The 23,458-nt window shown below is 38.3% G+C and overlaps 1 pseudogene; it reads right to left on the minus strand.

Moving 5' to 3' along the window:
• Positions 1–21,695: 21,695 nt before the first annotated feature.
• The window catches only part of LOC117987159 (uncharacterized), a 2,369-nt pseudogene continuing 606 nt past the window's right edge, over positions 21,696–23,458 (minus strand).

Raw genomic sequence — 23,458 nt, forward strand, 5'->3', positions numbered from 1 at the left:
AAGATATGTTATTTATAACCGTTTATGTTGATGATTTACTTTATATATTTAACAAAGAAGATACAGCCTCTATGATAAAGAAAAAATTAAATGAAAAATTTCATATGAAGGACTTGGGCGTAGCGAAACGGTGCATTGGCTTCAGAATAAATCAAAACAATATTCAAAATGAAATATCATTGGATCAATCTCTATACATAGAAAGAATACTTAGTCGATTTAATATGAGTGATTGTAAATCTGCATACACACCTTGCGATGCCAATGTGCAACTAAAGAAAGCTGATAGTAATGAAGAAATATTAAGGAATATTCCATATCAAGAAGTGATTGGATGTCTGTTGTATCTATCACAAGGAACCAGACCTGACATTGCTTATACAGTCAATATGTTAAGTAGATACAATAATAGCCCAACATCTCAACACTGGATTGCAGTCAAAAGAGTACTTAGATATTTAAAAGGAACTTTGAATACCAAACTTACCTTCAAGAAAAATGATTGCAACATTGTGGGCTACTGCGACGCAGACTGGGCTACTGATGTAGAAGACAGGAGATCATGTTCTGGATATGTATTTTTGTTTCAGGGTGCTGCAATAAGTTGGTGCTCTAAAAAACAGCCAACTATTGCTTTATCTAGTACAGAAGCTGAGTACATGTCATTGGCCACTGCTATACAGGAAGCTATTTGGTTAAAGCAGCTGGAAACAGATTTTTGGCCTCATCTTTCAGGTACACCTATCTCTGTTTACTGTGACAATCAAAGTGCCATTAGTATTTCAGGGAATGACGCATACCATACAAGAAGCAAGCACATTGATGTCCGCTACCACTTCATAAGAGAGAGGGTGACAAGCAAGCAGGTTTCCGTACTTTACAAGAGCACACAGGACATGGTGGCTGATGTTCTCACAAAGGGTCTGCACCGGCCTAAGCACCTACAATTCACCAAGGCAATGGGTCTGCGTTCAGAGGAGGGTGTTGGTGAAATGGAACGCAGCCCATAATGTAAACGTTTTGACACTTCGCTCTGTTCTCTTTGATTTTATGTCTCCGCCGCGTATAATGTGTTTTTTGTAAAATCCTATTTAAATCAGATAATTAAACAAGTTTAACTAGTTCAAAACCCGACTTTAATTCAGACTTTCACCGTTGCTATAAAATAAAACTTTATTATAGTAACTATACAAAGCAACCAGGCAGAAACAAATTCAGCCGCGGCTTATAGGTATCTACCTGGAAAATAAATCGTACCCTGTACAGTGTACTGTGCAAACTGTAGGACGTAAATAGTGCGTCCGCAGACGTCCGAGAAATATCTCACAAGTCGACTGTGTACACCTATCAGTCGCGGCTGTCAGCCGCAGCTTACGGACGCGTCACATAGTTTGTTGCATGCTTAACTGGTTAAAATAGACAACACATAGCATTCAATATGCAACGCCAGCCCTCCTACTACTAAACATGCAGGAAAAGCCAGCCATCAAGCAAGCAATACGCACCACCACCCCCAAAACACACACACGTTTTGCTCCGACACCGAAGCATCCTCAGGAAATTTAGATCTTACAAAGCATAATTGCAAAATTACATTATGTGATTAATGGAAATGGGTCACGCCCCTCAGCAATGAGAACCACAAGTTACGACTATATTATAAGGAAAGAAAGACGATTGTACCACTATTAAAATTTTACTTTTGTGTTTTTCTTTTTATGATGGTGTACAATAAAGCATATTTCAATTTCAAGACGATACAAAGTCCAAAAGGAAATGTCGTACCGCAAAACAATGGAAACGTGTATCCCACAAGAAATATAGCGGGAAAGGATCTCCGCAAAAGCTCGCAAATTTCGTCATCAATTATAATTATTAGGGAGCGCGCGGCGGCGGCGGTAATTGAGTTTTATAAATGGCGACGTCATAAACGCGACGTGACGTATGTCATCGTGGAAACAGATCGTCTCTTCCCGTGCGTAATCTAATTAATTATGAAATATGTTGTCCACATGTTTATAATAATATATTATTCATCATGATCAACCCATCGCCGGCTCACTACAGAGCACGGGTCTCCTCTCAGAGTGAGAAGGGTGCGGATTGGTAGACTCCACACACCTTTGAGAACATTTTGGAGAACTCTCCGGCATGCAGGTTTCCTCACGTATGACGATGTTTTCCTTCACCGTTAAAGCAAGTGATATATTTTAATTACTTAAAACGCACATAACTCCGAAAAGTTATTGGTGCGTGCCCGGGATCGAACCCCCGACCTCCGATTAGAAGGCGAACGTCCTAACCACTAGGCTAATAATATTATTATAATGAATAAATATCACATAGCTAAAGTGTTATATTTTTAGAGTTCCGTAGAAAACAAGGAACACTCTTATAGTTTAGCAGTCCAGGCCGTCGATCTGTCTGTGTGTTACAGTCATTTACAAAATAAACAGTAAAAGCTGTGAAGTTGATATTTAGCACAGAGACAACTTCGTCCGCGTGGATATAGGTTTTTAAATCCTGTGGGAACTCTTTAATTTTCCGGGATAAAAAGTAGCTTACTGCACTCTCCAGGTCTTTAACTATGTTCATGCAAAAAATCACGTCGATCCGTTGCTCCGTTGCGGCGTGATTGAAGGACAAACGAACAAACACACTTTCGCATTTATATGGGACGTTGTAATTGTGAAAAAAAAAATTAGGGTATCTCTCATTATCTGTTTTTTGCGGATTCTTCCCACACAATTTTTAAAAGACCTAAATCCACGTGGACGAAGTTGCTGGCATAATCTAGTCTAAATATATAAAAGGAAAAGGTGACTGACTGACTGACTGAGTGATCTATCAACGCACAGCTCAGACTACTGGACGGATCGAGCTGATATTTGGCATGCAGATTACTGTTATGACGTAGGCATCCGCCAAGAAAGCATTTATGAAAATTCAAGCCCTAAGGGGGTGAATTAAGGGTTTGAAAAGTCGCGAGCATTAGCTAGTTCTCAATAAAAGGCTGAATCGATATCGAGTAAACAAAGTATATTCTTCGTCTGCCGGCACTTATTGCTCATAACTCTGTGTTATCGAGGGCAGTCTTCTTTGAAATCTTCCTACATAAGCATTTCATAAATCTTGGCCGCAGATCATAGAACAACGGATACGGCAATATAGGGGTAGCTGCCTCACTACGTTGGTAGAGGAACTGAATTCCTATTTGAAGTACCTATTTCTATTGCCGCTATAACAACAAATCTAAATTTTATAATTTTTATAGTGTTTTTACCTACACTTGAAGGAAATTTCTAAAATTAATCTAATTATTTAGATTTGTTAAAATTATTTAACAAATCTAAATAATTATATAAAAGGTGAGCTGATTGACTGATCTATCAACGCGCAGCTCAAACTACTGGACGGATCGGGCTTAAATTTGGCATGCAGATAGTTATTATGACGTAGGCATTCGCTAAGAAAAGATTTTTGAAAATTCAACCCCTTAGGGGGTGGAATAGATGTTTGAAATTTGTGTAGTCCACGCGGACGAAGTTGCGAGCATAAGCTAGTAATTATTATATACTAGCTGCCCTGGCGAACTTCGTACCGCCAAACAGTCGGTTCTATTTCAGGATTTTTTTTAATTTTTCTTTCCGTAGGAACCATCCTCGTACTTCAAAGAATATTATGAAAAAAGAATTAGCGAAATCGTTTCTGCTGTTCTTGTGATTTGCGATCAGCAACACATTTAGCGATTCATCTATATATAAAAGGAAAAGGTGACTGACTGACTGAATGACTGACTGACTGACTGATCTATCAACGCACCGCTCAAACTACTGGACGGATCGGGCTGAAATTTGGCATGCAGATAGCTATTATGACGTAGGCATCCGCTAAGAAAGGATTTTTGAAAATTCAACTCCTAAGGGGGTGAAAAAGGGTTTTGTAATTTTGTAGTCCACGCGGACGAAGTCGCGAGCATAAGCTAGTTTTTATATATAGAGATATTCAAATTAATATCTTTCTCATTGCCGCATCAACGCAGCTTCACTCCAAGTTTTTATCGTCACTTATCAGCCGGGCCATGCCTCCGGCAATAACCGTTAATATTAACGGCTCCAACAATAACACTTGAATTTACAACGTTATTACCGTTAAGTAGAAGGACAAGGTGTCTCTGAGACCGTAAATCTGATAACAGCTCACTCATAATTGACAAGTGTACGAGTTACTTGATAAGTTTAATGTGACAGCTTACAACTTATTAGGGATCGATGCGGCAATATGTGTTAGTACATTCATGTGCTGTTGTAAATAGTACAAACTAGCTTAACTTGTTATACATATCTTACACCCGACTGTACTCATCGGCTGGCTCGGCGATGAAGATCAGCGAGAACTGTCGGGAGACGATCTACAGCTGTCTCCCCCCCTCCCCCGTGCGCGAACTGACTCCATGAAAAATGACCCCGGATGGGTTCGAAACTAGTCGGGCTAACGTCGACTAAATACGTGAGTACAGCCGGGTGTAAGATATGTATAATATGGAAATCACTCACGATAGTTTAAACGCTAAAATAGCTTAACTTGCCCCGGCTTCGCTGAATGATTTACTGACTGACGTAGCTTTATGACAAATACCAATAAGTAAATACATTGAGTAAAGCCTACCTGAATATTGGCAACTATATCAAAGCAAAACAGTAATATTATAACCAAAGTTCAGACTTCACATTGAATTTATCAAATAATCGCAGAAAAACTCTACTGAAACTGATACCTTTTTGACAGAACTCTAAAGAAGTACCTATAACGCGTAAAATTTAACTCCTCACGCACCATTTTAACTTTTTGTGTCAAATTTCATGTCAAAAGTACGATTTTAGTCCAATATTTTAAAGGTGAACCGTACTTTTGACATGACAGTTGACCCATAGAGTTAAAAAGGCGCGTGAGGAGTCATTTTGTACGGATTGTACATAATATTAAAAATAGATTTTCTCGAAATAGGAGAACAATAAAATACATGACACAATAGTTTCAAAAGAATAGTTGGAAGAAACAACCGTAATTCATATGAAAACAAAAATACACAAAAAGAAATGCAAAAGAATGGAAGAAATGTAATGTCACATGTTATATCACATACATACTTGATTTTATTACTATACGCAACAGTTAAATCATTGAATTGAACACATAGGTCAGCGAACTCAATAACAAAACAGACAGGGCAGTCAATTTGTCAAATAACCAATCAATCTTGGGATAAAAGAAAGAAAAGAAAGAATATTAAAGCAGCCGCGTTAGAACATCAGACACTAATTAGAAACAAAGCGTTATTTAGAGGAGCAAAAAAACAATATGACAATGAAAAACGATCTAAAGGGCGTATTCTTTCAAATTAATTCCTAAGAGGCAACAATTTGTCTTCCCCGTTAATGTAGCTTTTATAAACTACGATCACGACACATGAGACTCTTAAGTCTTGAACGCTAGCCATTGTTCACTATATATACTGTTAGCGTTGTGCTTTCTTGGAACAATTATTCAATGGGTTTCCATATTTTTTATATAGAATCTTAGCTGGACATAGGTTTCTTGTAGGACTTTTATACGGAACGGTCTTGCGCCACCTGAATCCAGCAGCTTCCTGCAACTAGTATGATCTTAGCTACCTGCTATAAACAAATAATATACAACAAACAAGATAATATAATACGATAAATAGCAAAAACAGCCAGGGAAATAAGATCTACCTTGACTTACACCTACAATCTACATACATAGCTTGACAAATTATACATCAAAATACACCATAGGTACACCATTTAGAATAATACAGTAATCTAAATAAACATTAGTTACTGGTCCTTTACACGTTTTAGAAGGTAGAAAAGATTCACTTAAACGTTTACAGCATGAGGTTGAGAGCATCAAACCCTTTAGTTAAATCTAATTGCAAGAGTCTTTGTTTTAAAGAATACTTACTTGTATTATGTACCTTTACTAATAATTACACTAGCTCTTTGAACATTTGTCATTCTAAAATTTGGTTGAACGTTAAAGCGTGTGTTTTTGTCATACTAGAAAGAGAGCCAGCGCGTGCTAGACCTTCGGTATTTTATAAAAGCTGAAATTTTCCCTGCAAATTGTCCCCAACACTGGAAAGACATTTGTTTTGATGTTTGTTTGGATCATGGTGGCTTTGGGAGATAACAGGTAATAAAGGTGTAAAAAATATAAAGTCTAATTTTTTTATAATTTCTTCGAAATAGTATTAGAAATCACGTCATGTCGTGCCAGACACCCTTAACTTTTAAACTTTAATGGTTTCTGGCAGGGGATTGCCACCATTCCTCCCACTGTTGGGGACAATATGCAGAGAAACTTTCAGCTTTTATAAAATAACGAAGATCTATCACGCGCTGGCTCTTAGTCCATAATATTTAATTGAACCAGAAATAAAAATCGCATCGTAACATAGTCGTACATTGTAAAACATTTCTCACAAGATTAAGAGAGCTCGTGAAAAAACCGACAAGAAATATTCCCCTTAATAGCTTAACTTTTCATCTGCTAACGAATTAACAAGCGCCCTCAGCGCAAATAAACACTGATTAATGGCCGCCATTCATTCTGAAAAAAAACGCTTTTATAAATGCACGCGAGTGCTCTCGTTTTCAGCTGTTAAGTATACACAAATATCCTAATGGCTTCTGAAAGAGTTGTACCTACTGTTAGATGGAAAATGTTGATAGTTTATACACGGCCTAACGCTCTCTGAAGTTTTCTATAAGAGTTCTATGCTTTGGCGGTCTCTGCGGACTCTGTTAGAGCTTTATTTTCTTTTTTAATTGAGATACAAGTTAGCCCTTGACTGCAATCTTACTTGGTGGTAAGTGATACAACGAACCAAAGGCTTAATTTGCTATAATCTGCTGAAACAGATGAAATCTGCACGGTGCAACATCTGTTTCAGCGGATTAAAGCAAATTAAGACTTTGGTTCATTGTATATCATGGATTTCCGCAAAGTAACGCCTGCTTCTATACAACATAATTTAACATACTAAGTATGCAGTGGCGTGCAGGTCTTAGAGGCATAGATGCACTGCTTACCCCAGTTGTAATAGCTCAATGTATATTTTTCATGATGACCTGCCAGTAAACAGGTTCCTACCTAACTAATGCCTACCCTGGCTTCAAACCCTGTGCACGCCACTATGTGATCAAAATGAGAATGTTTCACCTCATATAATATAATCAGGTACCTAATACCAGCCTAATACCTATGCATAATACTTAAATATTCTATTGTTTATAATTTAAAAATGTTTCTATTGTCTAAAAGCACCTCTTCGTAAGATTTACGCCACCTATTTTAGTTAAGTAGGTACTAAGACCTAAGTTCAAGTTAAGTATTCTAAAAATAAAACTTATAAACCATGTCGTAAAATAACCTGCTACATTTTAAGTCGGTCAATGAAGTGTGAACGACCTAATAAATAACTGAACCGATAACATCGTCAGTAACAACTAAACAAGTAATTTACACCGTTCGACATCGTTCGCCGATAACGCCAGTACGCTTAGTACGACATTTTATCACACGAGTAGATTTTATGTCTCATCAACGTTGATAGTATTCGAGTGTCGAAATACTTCCGCGTTATAGTAAACTGGATCTTCAATGCCTTGTTTTAAAGCTCAAGTTTGTCTACACATCTACAGCCAGCGCTCCAAGCGGAAAAGTTGCGAAATTAAAATTGAATTTTTGACTTCAATTCAAGGCTCTTTAGGTCCATTTTACTTTGATGGTATTGTATTTCGAGTCTCGAATTCTAGCAACGTTTGGTGTGACGTAAACTCTTATACTACGGGTACAGATATACATAGTTATTTGTTACTTCACGATTTATTTACACAAACTATCGTCTGCTTATCTTAATTGATTGTTTCTGTCGATGACCTTATGTCGCATAAGACACTGAAACATCGATTTATCAGTTTTTTGATATCGGCTATTGTTATAGCTCCATATTTTTGATATCGGCTATTGTTATAGCTCCATATTTTTGATATCGGCTATTGTTATAGCTCCATATTTTTGATATCGGCTATTGTTATAGCTCCATATTTTTGATATCGGCTATTGTTATAGCTCCATATTTTTGATATCGGCTATTGTTATAGCTCCATATTTTTGATATCGGCTATTGTTATAGCTCCATATTTTTGATATCGGCTATTGTTATAGCTCCATATTTTTGATATCGGCTATTGTTATAGCTCCATATTTTTGATATCGGCTATTGTTATAGCTCCATATTTTTGATATCGGCTATTGTTATAGCTCCATATTTTTGATATCGGCTATTGTTATAGCTCCATATTTTTGATATCGGCTATTGTTATAGCTCCATATTTTTGATATCGGCTATTGTTATAGCTCCATATTTTTGATAGAAGCAGCTGACGCAGAGTTCATTCTTCCGCTAAACTAGAGAAATCATTATTTTTAGGATTCCGTACCTCAAAAGGAAAAAAGGAACCCTTAAAGGATCACTTCTTACTTACATGTGCGAGTTCGACTCGCACTTAACTGGCTTTTTTATTAATTATAAACTAGTGCTTATTGAAATTACTTAGTTGAAATGGAAATTGCATCCGTGATGTCTCTACAACGGACAACTCGGTTCAAGTCATCTTAAATTCTAAATTTATATTCTTCCACGGAGAGAAACTAGTAAAGGGCTCTCTCTCTGCTACGAAATTCCATACAAATGACAAACAAAAAGCTCAGTGGGCGTTAACCATTTTGAGGCACCAACCAATAACAAACATACTTTCAAAAAACATTCGAAATTCATTTCGAAAATGTTTTTAAAAAACATTTGAAATTCAATTCTAAAACATAGTGTCGTTTGTGGGTGGGTGTCTCAAAATGGTTAAAGGTCACTGAGTTTTTGTCTTATTATAATGATAATAATAATAAATGTTTTTTATTCAAGTAAACTTTTACAAGTGCTTCCGAATCGTCGGATGCATCTACCACTGGTTCAGAATGCCTTTCCTACCGAGAAGAACCAGCAAGAAATTCGGCGGTTGCTCTTTTCAAATATTTGATATACTTACAATATTATGCCATGTATAAAAAGTATTTGCAGTCCTGTGTGTTGCTGGAACGAGCTGCAGGTCAATTCCACGCTCTTTTATTATTTAGATAATCTTCAATTGTGTAATAATATTATGCTTTTTTCAGGAGCATACTTTTAATAGATTTTTTAAACTTGTGTAAAGGTAGGTCCAAAATAGTTTGCGGGATTTTATTATAAAAGGTATATAGCTTATCTTATAGGCAAAACCCTCGAAAATATGACAGCTCAGTGAAAGTATGAGAGAATTTTCAGCAGATAAGTTAGCAGTTATATCTGAAATGTGCCATAAATTAGGAATATCGCCCGCGACGCTCCATTTAACGTGACTAATGGGCGACGACATAGTGCGGGCCGCGGCGGGGTACATGCACCAATGCTTGTACCATTCTTGGTGATTTTCCCTTTTTTCTTCGTTGGATTTGTGGCTTTTTGCTGCTGATATCTGGTGTGATAGCCTAGTTGTTAAGATGTCGGCCTTCTGTTCGGGAGGTCGGGGATTTGATGGCAACACAGACTATGATGGCAAGCATGCATTTGCACCTCCAACAGTTTCAGAGTTACCTATGTGCGTTTTTTAAGCAAGGAAAACATAGTGAGGAAACTTGCATGCCTGAGAGTTCTCATATTGTTCTCAAAGGTGTGTGAAGTCTGCCAATCTGCAGTTGGCAATTCTGAGAGGTTGATGATGATAGTTCTGAACATTTACAGTACCAGAGGAAACGCCAATGCGTTGCCGGCTTTTCAGGAATTTGTTGGTCGCTTGAATAACCCCATGTTGAAATCTAGTGGGAACACCGCTGAAAGGAGTTGGTCTGGTACAACGGGTGCTCGAAGTGCACCAGACACCCGGTGATGAAAGTGAAGTTGCTTACAAAAGGTGAGAAATTATTTTAAGGTTCAGAATATTATGTTTAAAACGTAAACAATTTCACGATAATAAATACCTACTTATCTTCTCATGCAAAAACGTACAGTGCCATCGTTTATAATAGCTTAATAGCCTAAAACCTCAAAAAGTTTTAAAAAATTCACTCGCATACAGCCACTGAAAAATTTCCAACGCAAATAAATATTGTGTAATATGAAAACAAATCATGTACTTACACGGGGCGGGCCGTGTTTCACGCAAAGCCTTAACTTTTATGGAAACTGTCTCCCGCCACAGTATTTCACGTTAAATGGCCTAGCTTTTTGTCGTTAAATTTGTAACTTATCGCCTGTGAATTCGGGTGGGTCTAAGTTTTGAACTACACAGGACTTACAAAGGACCAGACCATGGAATTGGGTAGTTTTCCTACTTTTGAATTTGATAAATATTATTACTTTATTATAAACTAGGATAAAAATAATGACGTACGCTGAAAAAAATATTAAAATCCAACTAAGATTTACAAAGTTACAGGCATTTTAATTTTGGAGTGGGAGGGTCTATCGCAAAATTTCTCGCAAAACGAAAATTTGTACAAAACCGCACGAAGCTAGTACTATGGCATTAGTAAGGTGTGTCGTCAAAATGCTATATCGCTATCTCTGTCTAATCATAAATATTTAAATGCTTATAACTTTTTTTATTATTTGATCTATTTAATTAGTTTTTTCAGTTTACGTCATTATTTTTATCCTAGTATATAATAAAGTAATAAAAAAATTGGAGTCAAATACCCAATTGTGTACGGGAACTATATAATATTATAAAAGGCACTGGACATTTTTCTTTTTTTTTGTGCCTATGTTTTAGAGGAGTAGGAGAACTAGAGTAACCGACATAGCTCAACGGGTTGCCAAGCTGAAGTGGCAATGGGCAGGGCACATAGTTCGCTCAACCGATAGACGTTGGGACCCCAAGGTGCTTTAATGGCAACCTCGCACTGGAAGACGCAGTGTTGAAAGACCCCCACTAGGTGGACGGACGACATCAGACGAGTCGCAGGTCTACGGTGGTCAGATATTAGGGGCGGCCAATCAAGACAAACAGATGGTATGATAAAAGTTGTCAATAAAGTAGAATTAATTATGTAGTCTATATGATGATGGGTACTGAGAAAGGAGCGGCTGGTAAATACCTACTTACTACATGGCCTGGGGCCTAGGGTGGCCAAGACTGTAAATCCACCACTGACGACAAGCCCAAGAGCCAGGAGTCAGGACCATGGCATCGTGTGGTGACTCTACAAAAATACAAGGTGGCTTGTATTTTTCCCGAGAAAAATATTATTTATGCCACCGTTTGTATCGAATAAAGGGTTAGTTACGCGCCTTTGTGTGTTTGTTATTACTTGTTTTCTATTAACTTCTGATACAGGACGGCTTTGTTGCGACATTGGATGATATAGTATAAAAACGATACTTTAGTTTCATTTTTACTTTATCTTTTTTTATTCAGATACAATTTAGCCTTTGATTGCGATCCAACCTGCAGCGGGGCGTCATTGGTCTCTTGTAGGGACTTCCGAAGACTTGCGCCGCAAGAATCCAGCGGCCGCTCTCTGCGACTCGCTAGTGGGGCTACGCTTTCCGGTGTAAGGTCGAGGTTTTTCCGAACTATGTGCCACAGCCCTTTGTTTTTTTAACTTCACAACCCCTTTAGCTATGACGGTTACTCTGGTTCTTCTACTATTACAGTCACTGTCATACAAAAATCATACCTAATTATAAATCATACATCCTTTATTTTGCTACAATACATGTGACAATCTTTTTTTAAGGTAAGTATCAATGTAATCGGCCATTGCTGGCACGCAAAATTTTTCTTATTATCACTTCAATTAATAAAATTCTAATAATTATCTATTATTACAAATTCATTAAATATTAATTGTTATTAAGTAATTAATTATTATTAAAATCTAACTTCAATTTCTACAAGTATATATATCTAAGTCAACTTAACCTAATGTGCCAACGGTTCATTGATAGAATAATAACATTTAGAGCGAGACCAATAATTAATCTATGATTTATCTATTACCCACTTAAAGAGTTGGAGGGGTAATACACGTAATTAGTAACCCTAGATAGGCCTAAAGGTGCTGATAAACTTTGAGCATTCACTTGTAATGAGCATTCTTGCGAATGCTAAAATGTTCTCGTTTTTTAAACGAAAACAAGAACATTTTAGCGAGCATTCTAGCGAGCACACGCGACCGTCAAGTCTGACATTTTCATGAAGAATAGATGAGCATTCGCTAGAATGCTCAAAATGTTCGTAGCAATATTTGGCTCTATGCTTGGCTCGGCTCGTTGTTCAGTTCGACAAAAATAAAAACGGCGAATGCTCGATGTTCTGTTACAAGTGAATGCTCAAGTTTATCAGCACCTTAATGTATCTAGAAATCCGGTAAAACCTTATTTTTGCTCGTGTCTCAGAACATTAACGCAAGCTCTGTGAGTTTTTCATAATATTTTAAAGTGCTGACATTGTTGTAGTCGCTATCATAATAATATTATCTTGAATGTTGTACTGACAATGGGACCGACAGACCAACAAACCATCATAACAATAACCACAAAAGAAACGGATTAAAATCTTATGAATGAAGATGAATAGGGACAGAGTTGCAAATAAAAAAACCAGCCAAGTGCGTGGCGGGCCACGCGCAGTGTAGGGTTCCGTAGTTATATATTTTTTCACGTTCCTATATACTACCATTTGGGCGATAAAAAGGGGGTGGGGGGGATGCTTGACTCTAATAAAAATTAGTACTTTAAAACATCATATTTTACAAACGGATCTAGAAATCGAAAAATGATGTTCCCACACCCACAGTATTTTTAAGAGACCTATTCAACGATACGTCACACTATGGGGTAGACGAAAAAAAAATTCATCCCCACTTTACATGTAGGGGAGCTACCCTAAAAAAAATATTTATCACAATTTTATTTCACCACTTTGTCGGCATGATTAATATTTATACCCATGCCAAATTACAGATTTCTAGCACTAATAGCTTCTGAGATTAACCGAGGGCGGACGGACGGACGGACAGACGGACGGGCGTTGTTTACTACGGAACCCTAAAAAGACCTGCTTTCTTAGGTAGTGAAGTTTTTGCTATCATTTTATTCAATTCAAAGAAGGTAAGAGAGTAATAACTAAAAATAAGTAGATATTAAAACAAAGTCGCAACCGGCTTAAAATGTTGTTTTCATAACATTATAAGCATTTCCCGAAGAAAATGAATAGGTAGATATTGATATTATCGTCGTTGTTATAATCAGATCAGAATCGTGATCAAATCAGAAACAATGTCCATAGAAGAACCAGGCTAACAGACGGGTTAACGGGGTTTTTATATATATAAATAGATCTTTTCAAATTCTATATTTTAGGCGTCTTCTTCCCCTGACATAATGTCAGAGACCTTTTTAGGGTTCCGTACCTCAAAAGGAAAAATGGAACCCTTATAGGATCACTTTATTGTCTGTCTGTCTGTCTGTCTGTCTGTGTCTGTCTGTATGTCTGTCTGTCTGTCAAGAAACCTACAGGGTACTTCCCGTTGACCTAGAATCATGAAATTTGGCAGGTAGGTAGATCTTATAGCTGACATTCGGGGAAAAATCTGAAAACCGTGAATTTAGGGTTAGATCACACACAAAAAGTTAAATTGTGGTCATGAACTAATAATTAGTATTTTCAACTTTTGAAGTGAGATAACTATATCAAGTGGGGCATCATATGAAAGGTCTTCGCCTGTACATTCTAAAACAGATTTTTATTTATTTTTATGCATCATAGTTTTTGAATTATCGTGCAAAATGACGAAAAAATACGACTGTAGTACGGAACCCTCATAGCGCGAGCCTGACTCGCACTTGGCCGGTTTTTTTAACTAGGGTTAACGGGTTACGAATTGCAATGCGAAGCTGAAGTGGCACTGGGTGGGCACGTGGATCGAAGAATGTGGGGTTGTGAAGGTGGTGGAATGGCGACCTCGCACCGAAAAGCACAGCGTTGGCAGACTGTTGTAACTACTTTCTATTACCACATTGTCTCCAAACATCAACCATGTCATCAGGAGGACCCTTATTATAAATGCGAAAGTGTGTTAGTTTGTTGGTTTGTTGGTTTGCCCTTCAATCACGTCGCAACGGTGCAACCGATTGACGTGATTTTTACATGGGTATAGATAAAGACCTGGAGAGTGACATAGGCTACTTTTTATCCCGGAAAATTAAAGAGTTCCCACGGGATTTTTAAAAATCCTAATTCTCGCGGGCGAAGACGCGGGCATCAACTAGTAATACATATTCGTAAAGCAAAAAACAGAACAGAAATATTATGGGACTATAGAACTGTTATATAATGGAACACAGTGACGTGCAGGTCATAGAGGCATAAATGCGCTGCTTTTTTTTTTTTTTTATTCAGATACAAGTTAGCCCTTGACTGCAATCTCATCTGGTGGTAAGTGATGATGCAGTCTAAGATGATAGCGGGCTAACCTGGAAGGGGTATGGCAGTTTTTATTAAACCCTTACCCCTTTGGTTTCTACACGACATCGTACCGGAACGCTAAATCGCTTGGCGGCACGGCTTTGCCGGTAGGGTGGTAACTAGCCACGGCCGAAGCCTCCCACCAGACCAGACCAGAAATTTAGAAATTATAAAATTCCAAACCCCTGCCAGGAATCGAACCCGGGACCTACCACTATTAAGACCACAGCGCTCACCACTGCGCCAGGGAGGTCGTCTGCTTACCCCAGTTGTAATAGCTCAATGCAAATTTTACATTATGACCTGCCAGTAAACAGGTTCCCCTAACTAATGCCTACCCTGGCTTCAAACCCTGTGCACGCCACTGATGGAACAACATAATATTAGTTACATAGCAAACTCAACTGTTATATAATAGAACTACATATCAATTATAGCAACAATATGCAAAACCCGGTCTCAGGCAATGTGCAATGGAAATCGGCCGCAGGATCGGCGCAGAAACAATTTGTAACAAAAACAAACCCCCGTTATACATATAGTTAATTAAAACGCAAATTGGTGACCCTCGCCTCGTAGGTGAAGGGAGGTTATAGGGATGCGCGATTTTGTAAACAAAAGTTATCGAAATTATCCATTAGGTTAATAAATTGAGTTCTTTTTAACATGGACGCAGAATAAATCTTTAACATTTCATCATCACCATGATAAACCCATCACCAGCTCACTACAGAGCACGGGTCTCCTCTCAGAGTTAAAAGGGCTTTGGCCATAGTCTACCACGCTGGCCATGTGCGGATTGGTAGACTTCACACACCTTTGAGAAAAATTAGGAGAACTCTCAGGCATGCAGGTTTCCTCACGATGTTTTCCTTCACCGTTAAAGCAAGTGATAATTAATTACTTAAAACGCCCATAACTCCGTAAAGTTAGAGGTGCGTGCCCGGGATCGAACCCCCATCCTCCGATTAGAAGGCGGACGTCCTTACTACTAACACTTTAACATTTAGTGTAATTAAAATGATTTCATGATTTAGTCAAATTAACATTTTTTTCAGACTAAGATTTTAAATAATAACAACTCACTTGGCTTATGAATTTTAACAAATGGATTAAACTACTAGAATTTTATTTTTTCAAGAAAACATTGTGGTTGACACAGTACCCGAATAAACTTACTGGTTTTATAGAATAGAATAGAATAGATTTTTATTCAAGTAAACTTTTACAAGTACTTTTGAATCTACCACTTTTTCATGGACTGGTTCATGGAATTGTTATCATCTCATATCTCATATCATACAGTAAAAGCAAAAGTCCTGACTCACACTTGACTGACTCAGCTCAAACCCTTGGATCTAGAAAGTTTCTACTTAGTAGAAAACTGAAATTTTGCACAGAGATCAACTTTATAATTTAGACAAGGAATAAGGCCGGCCCCGGCGGACGATGAATATGATTTTCTTACACAATTGGGGGGCAGATTTTTCGAAATTCCCACCACAGCAAATCCGGGGGTTATAGCTAGTTTTTAATAAATGGTGAGTTTAATTCAACCGACCAATAAAAATGAGCACAAACTTGACATGCCTACCGTACTTAGAGTCCTAGAAAGATCGCGGGGGAAGGCAAGATTGCCATTACCGTCCGTTATGCATGTGGAAAGATAGTCAACGTATCGATACCATCGTCCCAGCCCTAATAGCCGCCGACTTTGCATAATAACAGCGGGGCATTAGCATAAAATCACTCGGCTCGATTCACCGGCTAACCTATTTTGACTTGCAAAAAATCTGCCGCTTATCGCGCCCGCAATTAGTTTCGATTGCCTATTAATTCTCGAGTAGTCATAACATTTGCGAAATTGTACTGAACCTACCGGTTTTAATTAAATTTAAACATATTTAAAAACGTATCTGGGTTTTTTGACTCCTTTTACTGACGTTATGTTATTTTTAATTGGCTTTTTGTGTTTATTTTCTTGAAATATAAAAGTACAAATTATTAACTGGATCCACACGGTACCTATCTACAGCTTTTCGTAGCTTTAGTTTTAAGTTTGCGTAATAATTATCACCACTATATCTTACAAATCTAACACCATACCAGACCATCAATAAGAGTAGTTTATTACCTATTTTTAAATCATTTGACTTTGACTTTGACTTATAAAGTATAGTATCTAAATATAGATAAACCACTACACATATTATAAATGCGATATTAAGTGATCTAAATATAGGTAAATCAGTACTTCATACCTATTATAAAGGCGAAAATATGTTTGTTTGTTGGTTTGTCCTTCAATCACGCTGGAACGGAGCGATGGATCTGCGTGATTTTTTGCATGAATATATAGTTAAAGACCTGGAGGGTGACACAAGCTAATTTTATCGCCCAAAATCAAAAAGTTTCCACGAGATTTCAAAAACCTAAATCGACGTGAACAAAGTCGCGTGCATCAGCTAGTAAATTAACAAACTAATCACTATGTATGTAGATGTACCCAAGTTGATGCCATCAATTGTCATATCAAAGGTTTTAGCAAAAAAATCTTGTGGTTTTTATAATAAACCTTATTTTCTTACCTAGCTCATTTGTTTTTCCAAAGATCTAAATAAGTAGTGTGAGTAAGAGTGTGAGGTTTGCAACTCGCAGCTCATATCAGGCAGGCAGCACAGCTTACCTAAATCGCTATACCTAGGCATGACCTAGGCTTCAATAAAATTGTAATAAATTATTCATAGATAACTGCAAAATGATAAATAATTGAAACTAACGTCAATATAAAATACTAGGATTATAAATTAGCTTGTAATTGACATCGTTAAATTAAATATGAAAATTGATGGCAAATACGAGGTAATCTATTCAGCGATAATTGATGTATTAAATATGTATAATACTGCTAAAATGATTAAAATTTTAATTGGAATCTAACAATAAGCGTATAATTTTAGTTAATATTTCTCCGTATTGATCTTTTATTTTATAACTAGCTTATACTGTTAACTTAGTCCGCATGGACTTCACAAATTTCAGACCCCTATTTGATTATTATTAGGGATTGAATTTTCAAAAATCCTTTCTTACCGGATGCCTACGTCATAATAGCTACCTGCATGTCAAATTTCAGCTCGATCCGTCCAGTACCCGTAGTACAAGATTTTACGTCAAACCAAACCAAATTCGAGGGTCGAAATACTTCCGCGTTACAGTAAACTGGATCTTAATAGCCTTGTTATAAAGCTCAAGTTTGTCTACACTTCTACAGCCAGCGCTCCAAGCGGAAACATTGCGAAATTAAAATCAGTGGCATTGAATATTTGACTTCAATTCAAGGCTCTTTAGGTCCATTTTACTTTGATGTTATTGTGTTTCGACTCTCGAATTCTAGCACTAGCACTTATACTACGGGTACATAAACTACGTACTACGGGTACGGGTAGTTTGAGCTGTGGGTTGATAGATCAGTCAGTCAGTCAATTACCTTTTCCTCTTATACATTTTGGTATAATAAAGATAATATAGACATAGATGATCTTTAACCGACTTCAAAAAAAGGAGGAGGTTCTCAATTCGTCGGAATCTTTTTTTTTTTTTTTTTTTATGTATGTTCCCCGATTACTCAAAAACGCCTGGACCGATTTTGAAAATTCTTTTTTTGTTTGAAAGGGTATACTTCAAAGTTGGTCCCATTTCAATTTGGTGAAGATCTGATGAACATCTTCGAAGATAGATACTGGAACTCCTCAACGGATAAGAGTAAATTGCTCGCGATCAGTGTAATAGCTTAGTAAACAGTAGATTTTTAACCAGTCATAGCATAATTTCATGGGGCCACTAAAAATTGTGAAATAAAAAATTTTTACAAAAAAAATAAAAACCGACTTCGTTACATAAACACTAAAAATTAAAAAATAATTTAATTTATTACCGAATATATTATGTATACAAGAGTTAATATAGTTCCATAATAATATTTTTTGGGGTCGGTGCCAATGAGGTGCCATTGTGGAGTCCCATAAAAATATGAAGTCTAGACGATTCGCGCAGCTAAAGCTAATTGGCACCGGCACCAAAAAATATTATTATGGAACTATATTAACTCTTGTATACATAATATATTCGGTAATAAATTAAATTATTTTTTAATTTTTAGTGTTTATGTAACGAAGTCGGTTTTTATTTTTTTTGTAAAAAAATTTTTAAGTTTTACATAATTTAAACAAAACTATACATATAATAGGTACCTATTTTATAGGCATGACATCCCTCGCTACTTATTGTAGCATGTCCATGATGCAAAGGCAGCTAATACTTAAATCCCTGTACAATGCCTACAAAAACTTGTTTGAACGAAGGCGCTAATCCTTTAATAATCTCATTTGAACAACTTTCCGATAGACTATCACATCTATTGACTACAGCATGTGGCACAGAAATCAGAATAAGTACAGAAATGGTAAAAAATGCATGAGATTATCCGCAGATGTGTAGTGAAACACCAGTGTGGGTTTACCTAAGTAAAAAAAATTTACCTATTTGCATTGCGTAGTTAGATAGGTGTGTTGCTTCGGACGGTAGCACATAAAACTGTGACGATAGTGTAAGTGTAGACTTTTCGAAAATCGATGGCATCAATTCTTAGTACTAAAGTTGTGCTCTGTGACGTTTTGTTATTTGTGGTAGGTATTGAAATTAAAATATTCAAATAATATTATGTTAGTCCTGTCCTGTCCTAATTTAAATAGTTATAGATATTATAGTTATAGATATTTTACTATCGTGTAATTACTAACACCAATATGATTCTTGTATGATCCTTGTTGGTCGAAATAAAAACATTTTTTTTATTTAGTGTCGCTTTGTTAACGACTCTACCACCAGTTAGTGTAGCAGATTGATTGATTGTGCAGAAAAGCGCCGGCAAGAAACTTAGCAGCTGTTTTCAGGACTTGCGCTTTGCAAAACGCATTTTATAATATGTACCTACCTAATAATATTTGTTTATTTATTTTTATTTTTTATTTGTACCAAAAACACTTATCAACATAGAGAAAAAGATAGTAAAAGAGGTTAAAATATTATCAATACAACGAGTTTTATAGGTAACACTATCTTGTGATGTGATAGGTAAATAATGAATCGAATCAGATGTGATCGCGATCATTACATTGTGGGTGTCTACTACAGCGTTAGACTTCCTTCCATTTCTATTCATTAAGACTTCCGTGGTATGTATATTTGTATTGTCGGGGCGGTAACTCGAGAACTTGTCACGGCATTGTCACGATGACACGAACATGGCGGCTACATGCGCCAGCTGACACCAGACATAATGAGGACTTGTATCCGTTTGTTGCGCGACCAAATAGGTACAGAGGTATCGCGTTCCGAGGACTTTATTTATTACGAATAGGTACGAGTGTAGTTGGGAATGTTGGCGTTTATGTTGATGCATCATCATCTTGTATATCCATACCATCGATATAAATGGCAAGATATGCCCAAGCGAACAAAATTTTTTACGGTTTTGGAACCAAATAAATCAGCGCCACCTCTTAGATAGGTACTAATGGACGATCCGTTTGAAATCCAGACGTCACTGAGGTTGCATTGGTGCTCGGTGTCATTGTGCTTGTTCACTGGCCCTGTCTTTACGAAGTAATATATAAGTCAATGATCACGAACTAGATGATACCAGCGACTTCGTCCTCGTGGATTTAAGTTTTTTTTAAATCCTATGGGAATTCTTTAATTATCCGGGATAAAAAGTCACTTCAATCCGTTGCACCGTTGCGACGTGATTGAAGTACAAACCAACAAACAAACACACTTTCGCATTTATAATAAGGGTACTGACAATGAACGGCACAATTGCGCTACCTATAGCCATATTTTAATACCAACATACTTAATTCCATAAAAGGCGGATTAAGGGGGCCCATTCGCAACACGCTCTATTGTCAAAGAAGTCGTATTGTCGCGCGTCGAGTGCTAATTACGCGCGTGAATGGGCGCCTTTTGACGACTCTGATCTAGGGTTGTCACAAAAGCGCTTATTATTTTCTGGAATATGAATTGCGCTAAAAAAAATATTTAAGACTAGCGGATACCCGGGGTGTGCTACTACGCTAAAAAATGTAAAAAAAAATCTAAGACCATCTTCGCATTATTGCCTTTCCAATGAAACTGGTTTGGGGTACATCGGTTGGATGGTTTCAAAGTCTACAACGGACACTGGTAGAAACATTTTTTGTGTTTCATATAAGACTGTATAGGTAGAAAGAGATGTTCTAAATGAATTAAGCTATCCACTATTTCAAAATACGAGTATGTATCTATTTATCTACATCAATCATTTGTATCCAAAATTTTGAAGCCAGTAAAATAAAAAAAAATAAAAAAAATTTAACCCATGAATTTAGAATTACTTTCCGTACTTTTGTATTGTGCGCTTCTGCACATCTCACTATGCTGGATTGGTTGGAATTCTTCAGGAAAACACTTGTTGAAGCACTATTTTCTTTATTTCCTAGGTACTGCTACCACTAGGTCTGGAGGAGAACTGTACCGGCATACAAAACCGGGCCAGTATTTATTTGAAAATCCCATAAAAAAAGTAGACCATCTGATTGGCTGGCCAATCAGAGGATCTTTACATTGACCAATCAGGAGAGAGCAAGCTCGAGAGGTGTGGCCTACTCAGAGGGGTCTTTTCGACTCCGGGCTATACCGTAGTGAGAGCCGCGCCTCTCGCTCTATAATTATTCCTATCCCTTTCTACAACTATCTCGCTCTATCACTGTTGCTATCTCTATCTACGCTATTTCTCTCGCTCTAAACTATTGCTTTCTCTGTCTACTTTTATTTCCTATCTCTGTTTATTCGTAAAATCTTTATAAAAGGCTATTAAATTTACATAGTACAATCTTAACAAATCCTAACATACTACGCTACTGTTTATATTCAAGTATGTACTATACATAAGACCTTGCTAAACATAAGTCTATGTCCTACGCCCTAATACCTATTAACTATCTTTATTAAGTTACATGCTAAACATACTATAAAAATCCTATGATAACTATTAAAATATTAATTATTTTCACAAACAAACACTATACAGTATATCGTCCCGCACATCCTCCCGCCGTGCGATTATGTCGCATTGTCTGTCGGTGCGGGCGCGTCGTCCGTTGATACAGGCAGGACCACCAGCTTCCTCACCGGCCGTCTCAGCACTCCGCCTTTGGTCCGGATGTCCACTGCGCGCACGACGTTGTCTGGTCCTGGATACGTTGCGATGACTCTGCCTCGGATCCACACGTTTCGGGGCAGGTTGGCGTCGACGACTTGCACCAGGTCGTTGTTCTGGATCGCTGGGCCTCGTCCATGCGGCTCCCGCCGGTTTTGGAGTTCCGGCAGGTACTCCTTCACCCAGCGCGTCCAGAAGATGTCGGCCAATCGCTGCGAAGCTCGCCACGTAGATCTGGAGACCGCATCCTCTTCGTCGAATGTACCTGGCAGCGGTACACGTCCTGGACCTCCCAGCAGGAAATGGTTCGGCGTCAGCGCTTCTGGATCATCTGGACTGACTGAGACGTGAGTCAGTGGTCTGCTGTTGACTGTATATTCCACTTCGGCCAGCAGGGTGGAGAGGACCTCTTCTGTAGGATGGCGTTCGTGGAGTGTTGCTGTCAGCGCCGTCTTCACGGAGCGCACCAGTCGTTCCCAAGCTCCGCCCATGAATGGCGCCCCGGGTGGAATGTAGCGCCAGGAGATTGTCTTCTTGGCTGCTTCCTCTGCTGTTGCTTCGTCGAGTGCTTGACGCAGCTCCTTGTCTGCTGCCTTCAGGTTGCTACCGTTATCTGACCAGACTTCAGTTGGAGACCCTCGTTTCGCCATCATCCTCCTCAGTGCCATCACCGCCGAGTCTGCGCTGAGTGAGCCGGCGATCTCCAGATATATGGCCCTCATGGTCAGGCAGGTGAAGATGGCCACCCATCTCTTCTGTCTTGTTCGGCCGACGGTCACGGAGAGAGGCCCGAAGTAGTCTACCCCGGTGAATGTGAAGGGACGTCTGTGATGAGCTAGGCGGCATCCCGGCAGGTCTCCAGTCCTGGGGTATGGTGGCTTCTGAGTCTTCATTCGGCAGAAAAGGCAGCGTCGTATGACCATTCTTGTTACAGGTCTCAGGCGTAGCACCCAGTACTGCTGTCGGCACTCGTTCACTATCGTCTCGACGCCGGCGTGGTGAAGCTGCTGATGCACTGCATTCACCCAGAGTCTGATTGTCGAGTGGTCACCGTCGAGCACCATTGGACTCTTCAGATGTTCTGTTATGCCTTCTGTTGCTTGAATTCGGCTTCTCAGTCTGATGGTGTTGTTGACGTACTCGACGCTCAGCTGGTGTAGGCGGCTCTCCTTGTTAAGTGTCTTGCTATTGTTCAAGGCTTGTATTTCTTCTCCGAAGGAGTCCTCTTGAGATGAGCGCATCAGGAGTTCTTCGGCTCTTCGGAGATGTTCTGCAGTGACTGGGAGAAACTTCCTGCTGGACGATGCTGTTGTCTTCACTGTTTGTTTCTGTTTCGTCGCAGGCTTGTTCGTCTTCTTCCAGTTTGGGTCCTTTTCTGTGTTCTTTCTTGTCCTTCTGTAGTTGACACTCTGTTTGGTGGCTCTACAGAGTTCGATGAACTGCAGAACTCGAGCTGTGGTGTACCGGAGTCTGTCCCAGTTTGAGAAGCGAGACACCTCGGGTAAGGCTTGTGAAAGCTTCGGCTTGCTTCTGTCTATGACATGGTGTATTCTCTCTTCGCCAGAAGGTTCTTCTTTTTCTGTAGACACTTCGACGGGCCATT

The sequence above is a fragment of the Maniola hyperantus genome, chromosome 12 (assembly GCF_902806685.2).
Source record: "Maniola hyperantus chromosome 12, iAphHyp1.2, whole genome shotgun sequence".
Taxonomy (NCBI): Eukaryota; Metazoa; Arthropoda; class Insecta; order Lepidoptera; family Nymphalidae; genus Maniola; species Maniola hyperantus.